This window comes from Nuphar pumila, chromosome 12 (assembly GCF_984573655.1).
Source record: "Nuphar pumila chromosome 12, dmNupPumi1.hap1.1, whole genome shotgun sequence".
NCBI classification, from domain to species: Eukaryota; Viridiplantae; Streptophyta; class Magnoliopsida; order Nymphaeales; family Nymphaeaceae; genus Nuphar; species Nuphar pumila.
The window spans coordinates 104,271,421-104,283,848 of record NC_143260.1 but is presented as its reverse complement, the minus strand read 5'-3'; the positions used below and the strand labels follow the sequence as shown (position 1 = coordinate 104,283,848).

The following is a 12,428-nucleotide window of genomic DNA, read 5'->3' as shown; positions in this document are numbered from 1 at the left end:
AGCCTCTGGTTCCCACGTGCTTTCATCGATGCCATGGTGTTGCCATCTCACCTTGACGAGAGGAATGGTCTTTGATCTCAAGATTCGCTCACTTCGTTCCAATATCTCCACTGGTTTTTCTTCCATTGTTAGGTCTTCCCTTATATCTACGTCCTCATACTGGATGACATGTGACGGATCTTGAAGATATTTTCATAACATAGATACATGGAATATGTTATGTATCTGAGCATACTGAGGAGGTAGGGCTATACGATAGGCCGTTTCTCCAATCCGTTCCAAAATCTCAAAAGGTCCGACATATCTGGGACTCAATTTTCCTTTCTTACCAAAACGAAACACACTTTTGGTGGGTGATACCTTTACAAAGACTCGATCCCCCACATCAAAAGTGAGCTCCCTGCGCCTTTGATCTGCATAACTCTTTTGTCGACTCTGGGCTGTGAGCAGTCTATCTCTTATCATTTTGATCTGTTGGGTATAATGTTGTAACACGATTGGTGATTCTACCGACCGTTCACCAATTTCATCCCAATACACAGGTGATCTACAGGGTGCGATCATACCAGCACTAAAGCACCGGATCCCATCAGAACTCCGAAGTTAAGCGTGCTTGGGCGAGAGTAGTACTGGGATGGGTGACCTCCTGGGAAGTCCTCGTGTTGCACTATCTTTTCAAACTCCGCCTGTGTAGTTATACACTGCCGGTCCCAAGCCCGGATAAAGGAGGAGGGTTGCGGTAGGCCTGTGACAGCCAACATAAAAACTTTGTCATATCCTATGAAAATGAACCAATATGAGAATTTCGTTGGGGCGTTCCCTACTGAGCGACGCGCTGTACTCTCTAGGCCCGGAGGCAGTGATAAATGTGCAAGGGTTGCTAGGTCGTCGCCCAGAAGCGACGCGTCACACCGGCGCCCGGGTGTGGTGTCAAATAGGCAAGGGTTCCCTCACTTTGTTGGACGGGTGGGGGTAAAGAAGTTAGTCCAAGACCATAAAATTAGGTTAGCCACTTGGAACATAGGGTCTTTAACTGGTAAGTTGGTAGAGTTAGTAGATGTTATGTGTAGGAGAAAGATTGATATTTTATGTCTTCAAGAGACCAAATGGGTAGGTGAGAAAGCTAAAGTGATAGAACCTTGGGGATATAAGATTTGGTATACAGGAATAAATAGGAATATGAATGGAGTAGGGATTGTTATGAGTCGTCAGTTTATAGATAATGTAGTTGAGGTCCGTAGGAAGGGTGATAGAATTTTACTTATTAAATTAGTATTAGGTACGGATATTATTAATATTATTAGTGTTTATGCACCTCAAGTAGGTTTAGATGATTCCATTAAGCATCAATTTTGGGAAGATTTAGATGGAGTAGTACAAGAGACATCTTATGGAGAAAAGCTTTTCATCGGCGGTGACCTTAATGGACATGTAGGCATTAGTAGGGATGGATTTGAGAATATCCATGGAGGCTATGGTATAGGAAAAAGAAATGAAAGTGGAGAAAGGATTTTAGATTTTTGTTTGTCCTATGATATGATCTTAGCAAACACTTGGTTTAGGAAGAGGGAGTCTCACCTAGTAACATTTAAAAGTGGGGTTAATACGAGTCAGATAGATTTTTTCCTACTTAGAAAGAGAGATAGGGGTTGTTGCATCGATTGTAAGGTTATACCAGGAGAAAGTGTAGCTACACAACATAGAGTCTTAATTTTAGATCTTAGAATTAGACAATGCCGCAAAAGGGATAGACATAGGATAGATCCTAGAATTAAGTGGTGGGCACTGAAATGAGCTAAACAAGGAATGTTTGTAGAGCAGGTAGTTAAGGAAGTTGATTGGTGTCTCGAGGAGGATTCAGAATCAATGTGGAATAAGATAGCGGGTGGTATGAGAAAAGTAGCTAAGGAGGTATTGGGTGAGTCTAAAGGCGGTGCACCACTAGGTAAGGATACATCATGGTGGAACGAGGATGTCAAATTAGCTATTAAGGTTAAAAGAGAGTGTTATAGAAATCTAAGTAAGAATCGTGATAATGAGAATTTGGAGAAGTATATGATAGCAAAGAAGGAAGCTAAAAAAGTTGTTCGAAACGCGAGGGCTAAGGTATATAAGGAGGTTTATGACAAGTTGGATACCAAAGAAGGCGAGAAGGATATTTATAGGCTTGCAAAGATGAGAGATAGGAAATCGAAGGATTTGGGTATGGTTAGATGTATCAAAGATGAAACGCAAAGGGTTTTAGTCAAAGATGAGGAGATTAAGGAGAGATGGAAAGATTATTTTGATAAGCTATTTAATGATAGTCATGCTCAAGATCTTGGAGACTTCTCCATTCCTTTTCATGAGATAAATCGTGACTTCATGCGCAAGATTCAAAAGAAAGAAATTGCAGAGGCTTTGAAGAAAATGAAATCAAGAAGGGCAGTTGGCCCAGATGGTATACCTATCGAGGCTTGGAAATGCTTGGGAGAGAAAGGTTTAGAATGGTTGACAAATCTTTTTAACTTGATTTGGCGAACAAATAAGATGCCTAATGAGTGGAGGAAGAGTACTTTGGTGCCTTTATATAAGAATAAGGGTGATATACAAGATTGCACAAACTATCGTGGTATAAAACTCATGAGTCATACTATGAAACTTTGGGAGAGGGTGATTGAGTCTAGGTTGAGGAAGGTTGTCATGATATCGGAGAATCAATTTGGTTTTATGCTTGGAAGATCAACTATGGAAGCTATACATCTTCTTAGACAACTTATTGAAAGATATAGAGAGAGGAACAAAGATTTGCATATGGTTTTTATTGATTTAGAGAAGGCATACGATAGAGTACCTAGGGACGTTCTCTGGTGGACAATGATGAAGAAAGGTGTTTCTCTCAAGTACATTAGTATAATTAAAGATATGTATGAAGGAGTAGTAACCAATGTCCGCACTTGTGGAGGGGTGACAACCAATTTTCCGATAACGGTTGGGTTACATCAAGGATCTGCTTTAAGCCCTTTCCTATTTGCGATAGTGATGGATGAGCTTACGAGATCAATTCAAGAAAATGTACCGTGGTGTATGTTGTTTGCTGATGATATTGTTTTGATTGATGAGTCTAGAGCTGGGGTTAATGCTAAGTTAGAATTATGGAGACAGACATTGGAAGCTAGAGGTTTTAAGTTGAGTAAGAGTAAGACTGAATATATGGAATGTCGGTTTAGTAAGCAACGAAGTAGTGATGGGAGTGTAGTGAAACTTGGTGAGCAAGATATACCGGTGAATGATTATTTCAAATATTTGGGATCCATCATTCAAAAGCATGGAGAAATTGATGGAGATGTAAATCATAGGATAAAGGTTGGGTGGATGAAATGGAAAAGTGCTACTGGAGTGCTGTGCGATCGTAGAATGCCATTGCGGTTGAAGGGAAAGTTTTATAGGACGACTATTAGACCCGCTTTACTATATGGTACGGAATGTTGGGCTGCCAAGAGACATCATATTCAAAAAATGAGTGTAGCTGAGATGCAGATGCTTAGATGGATGTGTGGAAATACAATAAAAGATAAGATTCGGAACGAAGAGATACGTAAGAAGGTAGGTGTTGCACCCATTGAAAATAAGATGCGAGAGAATCGTTTACGGTGGTTTGGACATATTCGGCGAAGGCCTAATGATGCTCCAGTTAGAAGGTTGGAGAAATGGGAAAATATATTAGTTAAAAGAGGTCGGGGTAGGCCTAGGAAGACTTGGATGGAGATGATAGGAAAGGATATGAATGCTTTGAACCTCACCGAGGACATGGCGTTGGATAGAAATGATTGGAGGAAAAGGATTCATGTGGAAGACCCAAAATGAATTTCTTTTTTGGTTCATATCGCTGACCCCAATTGTTTTGGGATGAAGGCGTAGTTGTTGTTGTTGTTGTTGTACACAGGTGATCTACATGGTCTTCCATACAGAGCTTCGAAAGGAGTCATGCCGATACTCGCATGGTAACTGTTATTGTAAGCATATTCGGCTAAAATAACATGCTTGTCCCACTCCCCCTTCCAATCCAGCATACATGCTCGCAGCATATCTTCTAGTGTCTGGATAGTCCTCTCTGATTGTCCGTCAGTCTGGGGATGAAAAGCAGTACTCAACTTCAGTTTTGTACCTAAGGCCTGTTGCAACTGACCCCAAAATCGCGAAGTAAATCGAGGATCTCGATCTGAGATAATAGAAACTGGTACTCCATGCAGTCGAACAACCTCTTTGATGTATAAGTCTGCTAAGCTCTCGAGGGATTGATTTATTCGTATGGGTAGAAAGTGAGCCGATTTGGTTAGTCGATCCACTATTACCCATATAGCGTCATGTTGTTTCCGTGTTTTGGGCAAACCCACCACGAAGTCCATGGTGATTTCTTCCCATTTCCACTGTGGAATCTCCATTTGCTGCATCATCCCACCAGGTTTCTGATGTTCTACCTTGACTTGCTGACAAGTCAAACACTTCGAGACATAACTTGCGACCTCACGCTTCATTCCATTCCACCAATACCCTCGTTGTAAATCTTTAAACATTTTTGTGCCCCCCGGGTGTATGGTGTACTTGGACCTATGTGCTTCACTCAATAGTTCTTCCTTCAACGTGGGATCACTAGGGACCCAAAGTCGCTTTTTCATCCAAATACTGCCATCTTTCTTGATTGAGAAATGTGACTTCTCTTGTTGTGCTAGTGACTTCAATTTCTCATATTGGGGATCCTCTTTCTGACCTTCAATAATCTTTGTAAGGATCTCCGGGTGAGCAGACAAATTAGATAATTTAATACTTCCCACTACCTCAGCGAACGGTTTCCAATCCATGAATTCCTCCACCAAATTCCACCCTTTTGTCAAAAGACTAGACAAACTGCAACCAGCTTTTCGGCTGAGAGAGTCAGCTACCACATTTGCCTTTCCAGGGTGATAGGAAATGGTAAAATCGTAATCCTTTATAAGCTCCAACCATCGTCGTTGTCGCATGTTCAACTCTTTCTGGGAAAACAGGTACTTGAGACTTTTGTGATCAGTAAATACCTCGAATTGTTCCCCATACAGGTAATGTCGCCATATTTTCAACGCGAACACCACGACTGCCAATTCGAGATTATGAGTTGGGTAGTTTCGTTCATGAGTCTTTAATTGGCGAGAGGCATAAGCTATCACCTTACCATTTTGCATTAAAACACATCCCAACCCAGTACCTGATGCGTCAGAGTAGACCACAAAACCACCATGACCTGAAGGTAAAGCCAACACTGGTGCGGTGGTAAGCTTCTTCTTTAAGATTTGGAAACTCTCCTCACACTTATCAGTCCATTCGAACTTGATTCCTTTCCTCAGGAGCTTGGTCATGGGCATAGCAATCCGTGAAAAGTCCTGAATGAATCTTTTATAATAACCTGCTAATCCCAGAAAACTCCTGATATCACTGATATTCTTCGGTTGACCCCAATTTAATACAGCTTCAACCTTAGCCGGGTCTACAACGACTCCGTCTCGCGATATGACATGACCCAAGAACATGACCTTCTCGATCCAGAATTCGCACTTGGAGAATTTGGCGAACAACTGGTGTTCCTTGAGAGTCCCCAATACGATAATCAAATGTTCACGATGTTGCTCTATGCTTTCTGAGTATATGAGTATATCATCAATAAAGACAATTACAAACGTATCCTAGTATGCTCTGAATACTCGATTCATCAAGTCCATGAATGCGGCAGGAGCATTTGTCAGTCCGAATGGCATAACTACGAACTCGTAGTGACCGTACCTTGTTCTAAAGGTTGTCTTAGGAATATCATCGTCCTTTATCCGAAGTTGGTGATAACCAGATCTAAGATCGATTTTTGAAAACACTTTAGCCTTTTGCAATTGGTCCAACAAGTCTTCAATACGAGGTAGGGGATACTTATTTTTGACGGTCGCTTGATTCAACATCCGATAGTCTATACACAGCCTCATAGAACCATCTTTCTTTTTCACGAAAAGAACTGGTGCTCCCCATGGTGATACGCTCGGTCTAATGAAACCTTGCTCCATCAACTCCTCGAGTTGTTTCTTCAGCTCCTCCAACTCTACTGGGGCCATACGATAAGGCGCTTTCGAGATCGGTGCCGTCCCAGGCACCAACTCGATATGAAAATCCACCTCACGCTGTGGAGGTAGTCCAGGCAACTCATCCGGAAACACTTCCGGGAATTCACGAACCACTTCAAGTTCTTCTAATGGTGTGACTTTCGACTCGCAGGAGAATACATTTACTAGGAATGCTCGGCACCCCTGGCGCATATACTTCTGAACCTTTAATATCGATACAATTCGGCCCTTCACTGTAGGTCTAGAGAGTCGAAACTCAACCTTTGGCAATCCTGGTCGGGACAAAACCACTTTCCCTTGGCGACAGAGAACGTTGGCATAATGTTCATATAACCAATCCATCCCCAATATGACATCATACTCAGTCATATCGAGCAAGATTAGGTCAGCAGGTAAGTTCTGCCCTTCAAGTACAATTATGACATCAGGGATGTAGTTTACACATATCGAATTATATCCTATCGGATTGTACACATATAATTCATGTTTCAGAGATTCAGTATGTGCACCAAGTAATTTTGCAAATTCTACGGATATGAACGAATGTGTAGCACCACAGTCAAATAGAACAAGTGCAGCACAGCCATTGACAAATACAGTACCTTGTACCAGATTTCCTTTCTCCAACTCTTCCGCAGTGGTGGCATATACTTGTCCCGGCACCCTCTTCTGTGCATTTTGCTGTGGTGTTTGCTGCGGCTGAGATGGTTGATGTTGCTGTCCTCCCCCGGTATTACGTTTCTGCATATCCGCCATCTTCTTGTGGCACTGACGGGCATAATGACCCATCTTTCCACAGTAGAGACATGCTCCTGTGTCTCTAGGGCAAGGTTGTCCGTAGTGGGACCGGTTGCACTTCTGGCACACCCGATTTTGTCCTTGTTGCTGCGGAGGACGATTTCCACCATTGTACTTCTGCTTCTTGTAAGGTGGCTGGTACTTCTTACCACCGTGTCGCTCCCATTCCTCGTTCAGCATAGTAGCCACTTCAATGGCTTGTGCGAGGGTGGATGGCAGATTTATCATCACTCGTGGTCGCAATCCGTCCTTGAGTCCGCGGACATACCTAGTTGCTCTGGCTTTATCATTCGCGAACAAATTTGGGCAATAACGCTCCAAGGTCCGAAATTTGGTAGTGTATTCCACCAAATTCATATTTCCTTGTGTAAGCTCCAAGAACTCCTGATGCTTCTGATCACGAGCGTACTGGGGGAAATATGTCTCTAGAAATGTCCGCTTGAATTCTTCCCATGGAATAGAATCCTCTCCGGCAAAGTGGATGGTTCGGGTTGTGTCCCACCATTTCTGTGCATCTTCCGTCAAGCGGTAAGTGCCGAAGTCCGTTTGCTTATCCTCGGGAACAAACAGAACCTGAAAAGCTCGTTCTGTCTCTGCAATCCAATTCTCAGCTAATTCAGGATCAGCCTTGCCTGAGAAGGTAGGCGGGTTCAACTTCAAGAACTTCAAATAGGTGATTGTGTTCGTATTATGCCTTTCACTTATGGCTGCGGCTAACTCCGCCTGATGGCGCATTTGGGTGTTCATGGTTTGAGCCAGATTACCGAGAGTTTCCATCACGAAACCCCTTTGGTCCTGCCACTCGTTCGCCGTGCTCGAACTAGCTTGGGATCGACGATACATCTAATAATCATTTCAATACAAACAGTTTTACTATCTTTGAATTGTAGTGTCCCTAAAATCATCACATGTATATATCTATACTTATATAGAAAACAATGCAATTATCATGACTAATAAAGTAAGAATGATAAAAATATACTCACAGAGCGATCTCAGGATGTGGCATGACCGTGATCCTTGATTTATTGTTCCCAGGCTCTGATACCATAACTGTAACGCCCCGAAATTTTAACCCAGATTTTTGAGGATTTTTTTTTTTTTAAACGGAAACAACTACTGATTACAGGGTTAAGTATTTCAGAACGATACAGGAAAGTAAAAGCAAACCACACCATTTATTCTTATTTCAAAAATAATAGAATCAGAGTTTCACATCATGAGTCTCAAAATAAAATTGTCCAATCCCAAAGAAAGTAGGACCGCTAGGGAACAAGTAGATCAAGTCTTGGTCAGCGCCTCATCCTGCGTCGCTCAAAGAACTACTCTGTGCCTGAAAATAATAAAAATTATAGGAATTAGACTACCACGTCTAAGTAGGAAAACTGTACTCTTAAAGCAGGTATGTCATGAATCTAGTATGTGATGTGTGAATCTTTCAGCTTATTAAAAAAAATCACACAAGGTAGAGTATGCATCAGCAGTAACCGACATATATCTAAACAGGCATGCAGATTATCCAGCAGTTATAATTAAGCAATTTAAACATTTCATGCAACGACAACAATTAAACAAGGCATTAGAACATGTTATGCAACATAATAATTAAACAAGTATTTAAGCAATTAACCATTTTATGCATCACAATGACAGTCATGCAATCATTCGTGTAGCAGTCCCAATACGGATTTGATTATCTCATGTCTACTCATTTCAGGGCGTCATTTAATCACAATTTCAGAACATGCTGGAAAAATATAAACCGGTCTCACTAGTATCTCCACTCGCGGTGATACCTAACATGTACTAATTTATGTTTATCTTGGCTTATCCCGTGGGTACACACGGGCCGAGGCAACCATCACAGAAAAGAACGTTCGGGGGTATGTTATTCAAAGGTGTTTTATTAACCCGAACATTCTAACTGTGACTGAAATCCCAAGGGAGCGATCAGTGACCGAGAGAAACTCCCAAAGGCCAAAACCAGAACAGGATGCATCCCTAACTTCTGCAGAAGAGTAACGAGCTACCACCTAGGACATATTGGTAGTCTGGGTCCCCCCAACTCCGAGGACTGGGGACCAACGAGTCACTTTAGCTCGAAACAGTAAACATGTCCCCGGAGCTTTGTACCACCTACCCTCTCCAAGGTAAGCCCAAAACTGAGTGGGTTAATCTTTTCATTTAATTTATTTCCCGAATTACAGGGCATCTACCCCACTTCCTCCTACTACCACAGCAGTAGAAAATCCCAACCTTAGTCAATTCACCAAGGTTATAGAACAGTCCCAATCCTTTGTCATATTGATAGCATAACCCACCCAAATTGCTCCGGTGTCTTTGACTCAGTCAAGCAACAATATATAGATTTTTTTTTTCATTTTCATGTGGATTCACATCATAACTTCGATGGCCTATGCAAGACCCTCAATATACTGGCTGGACATTCGTATGTCCACCACAAACCGACCCATAGATTCGGTTGTCGAAACCCTATTATTATTACTGCTTTATTCTTTAATAGTAAATGGCCGCCACCCCTCCATGTATAACAAAAAAGGCATGTATTTGAAAACTCGACCAACAAGCAAAAGCACAGTTGGTGTCTTAAGATTCAGTGACAATACTATATACACTTCTCCCAATACACCCTCATTTGAACATCCCCCACGATATGCAGTTTTTTTTTTCTTCTTTTTATTTAATAATTTCAGAAATTATGTAGGGTCTGAACATAGTACTTTAGAAAAATGCACAGTTTCACATACATGGGAATATTGACGAATAGACCTCTAACTGGCAATTCGAACCTTCTAGATGGTGCACACACAATAACATTTGAATATTTTAAGGAATATGTAATTTGACCAACATAATTTATGCAGCAACTAAATATCAATTTATCTTCCCAAGCTACTTATGCAGTGAACACCAAAAATTTTCATGCAGCTTATTATGCAACTAATCCTCACATTAAATTTCCCAGTTACTTTGCAGCTTATTCTATAACTAAACATCCATATAAATTTACTAGTTACTATGCAGTTTAATATGCAACTAAACATCAATTAAGATTACTATATACTGTGCAACTTAACAGGTAACTAAATATCAATGTAAATTTCTAAGTTACTACACAGTTTCATATATAACTAATTATCAGTTTGAAATTACTATGCATACGGTTGCTCAATTCTTAGCTTGAATGTGCAAATCTATAACTCCGTGAATAACTATTAAATCTAGAGATATCATTAAAAATATGAATCTTGAGCAGGTTACAATGAAACCTCATTTCAACCACCAGACCTAAAGAAACATTCTACTATGTGTTTCCCTGTACAACTGGGCAGAATATAGTCATTGCATAAATGGACGAAAATCATAAGTTCATGAAAGTAGTCAACCTCAAAGTGTCAGTTTTCGCATTAACACAACATACTATATTCAACCTGTTACTTGTTGACCCTAAGGTGCTACTACAGTTAAGCAAGTAATAACAATTACACTAATTCAAACCAAATTGGGTGTTCCTTCCGGCAAGTCAACATCCAACAGGAAGTTCGTTTTTATGATCAGCGATAAGATGGCTGTTGGAGACCTTAAGACCCAAATCTCAGACTTTAACAACTGTCATAAACATAGCCGATTCTCTAAACTTTGTTATTTTTATCAAAAATCAGCACATGAAACAGGGATGGAAATAGACTCTAATGACCAACATAAACAGATCGTACTCCCTGATTATGAGTCTTTATACATCAAAAAACAATCGGATTTTCTTTAACATAAGATTGAGCTAGAAAAAATCCTAATCCGAGTTTATTCCATGCTAATATTGCAAAACCCCCAAGTCTGAAGTGATTTCCCACAGTCATCGGAAAACCCCCAAATGCAAACCCCACTTCATGCGATAATGAGCTTTCTTTCTCAACTGACCCACATACCCGGATGCACTCAACACCAAACAATAAAAGTACTGAACTCCTACCATTTTCCGGCGAGGGTGTTGCGGCATCCACTGGAGGGGTCGGTCGGCCTGGGCAGCACCACCACCGGCGAGGTCGGCTCTTCACGGCAAGGCCTCGAGCTGCGGCTTGGGATTGGAGGGAGCTTCGAGGTTTAGAAAGGTAGAAAAGAGTGAGAGAGAGAAGAAAGGGTTCGGGTCCCCCTTTGTAGGTGGGTGACCTTCCAAAAAGGAAGGAAGCCCGGCGGCTGCGGGGTGCTTCCCCACCTCCCACCATCTTAGGTGTTAGGGTTCGGCTGAACCCTAACACTCGTTATCGCAGGGGAGAGGGTTTCCCCTCAAAAGCATTTTATCGGGCAACCCATATCGGGTTGCCCCCCCTTATTAGCCCCTCTTTTAATTTAACAGGGTGTGGGTCGGATCCGGGTCCGACCCACGACCTGCGATGCCGGATCCGATTGCAGTTTGGATCCGGGTCGCGTGAATAGCAGTGGATCCACTTGAGTCCAACAATGGTTTTTTTTTTTTTTAAATATTATTATTACTTATTTATTTATATAGTATTACTAAAATACTCAAATATGCACATTTTTCTTTTTGGATCCAATAACGGATCCCAGGCCCAAATCCACATTATTCTTTAAGTTTAGTGTGAAATTTGTGGTTCTTACACTTCTTCACCAAAGCGCTTCAGTCGCCTAGATTTTACTTCCTCCTTGGCAAACTCTCGGTTGTTGCATCATGAGTTTGAGGAGGGGTGTTAAGAGATTGTACTCTTTTTGTATATGTAAACTGAAATACCCATCAGAGGTATTTCAGTTATTTTTCATTGTAATAGGGGTCATCACATTAAGGGCTGACTTTATATTTTCGTTTATTATTATTTTTTTTGTTTTTTAATTTTTTATAGTCAATATTGTGAAATTGTCTATGAAGAGACAATACGCATACAAGCATAAATACTTTATAAAAGAAGTGCACGAAAGCACTCTCACAACACTTGAACAAAATACGCAAAAAGCGTAAAAATAATAAACATGCAACAATGCATGTATTTTATAAAAGGAGCAAATGCTTGAGACTCTCAAGCTTATTTTACAACAAGGGGGAACACCCCTATTTATACAAGAGCAAAGGGGTGCAAAAGGGGGCTCCCCAAAGGAGTCGTTGGGGAGCCCCCAACGACTCTATTGGGGGGACCCCCAATGCACCTTTTTGTAAAGCAAAAAGGAAAAAATAAAAAAATAAAGAATTACAAAAAAAATGAAAGAAGAAATACAGCATATTCCAAATGGAATATGCGCAAAATGTAAAAAGACAGGAATACCCTTTTTGGGTAAAAGAGAAAAAGGGAAAAAATATATAAATATATATACTTATATATAGAGATACGTATACATATAATATATGTATACGTATCTCTATGTATATAAGTATATATATTTATACTTACAATAATGTTTTTGAGTATACATTTTAACACCCCCCCTCAAACTTACGGTGTGATAACCGCAAGTTTGTCAAGAAGAAAATGAAATCTGGGC

The 12,428-nt window shown here is 40.8% G+C and overlaps 1 protein-coding gene and 1 non-coding gene across 6 annotated transcripts in view; one reads left to right on the top strand and one right to left on the bottom strand.

Moving 5' to 3' along the window:
• The window catches only part of LOC149821428 (guanylyl cyclase 1-like), a 145,338-nt gene that overhangs the window by 39,881 nt on the left and 93,029 nt on the right, over positions 1 to 12,428 (bottom strand). The window lies entirely within an intron of this gene.
• LOC149821429 (5S ribosomal RNA) lies at positions 553 to 671 on the top strand. Its single transcript, XR_016426890.1, has one exon. It is a non-coding gene; the product is annotated as a 5S ribosomal RNA (ribosomal RNA).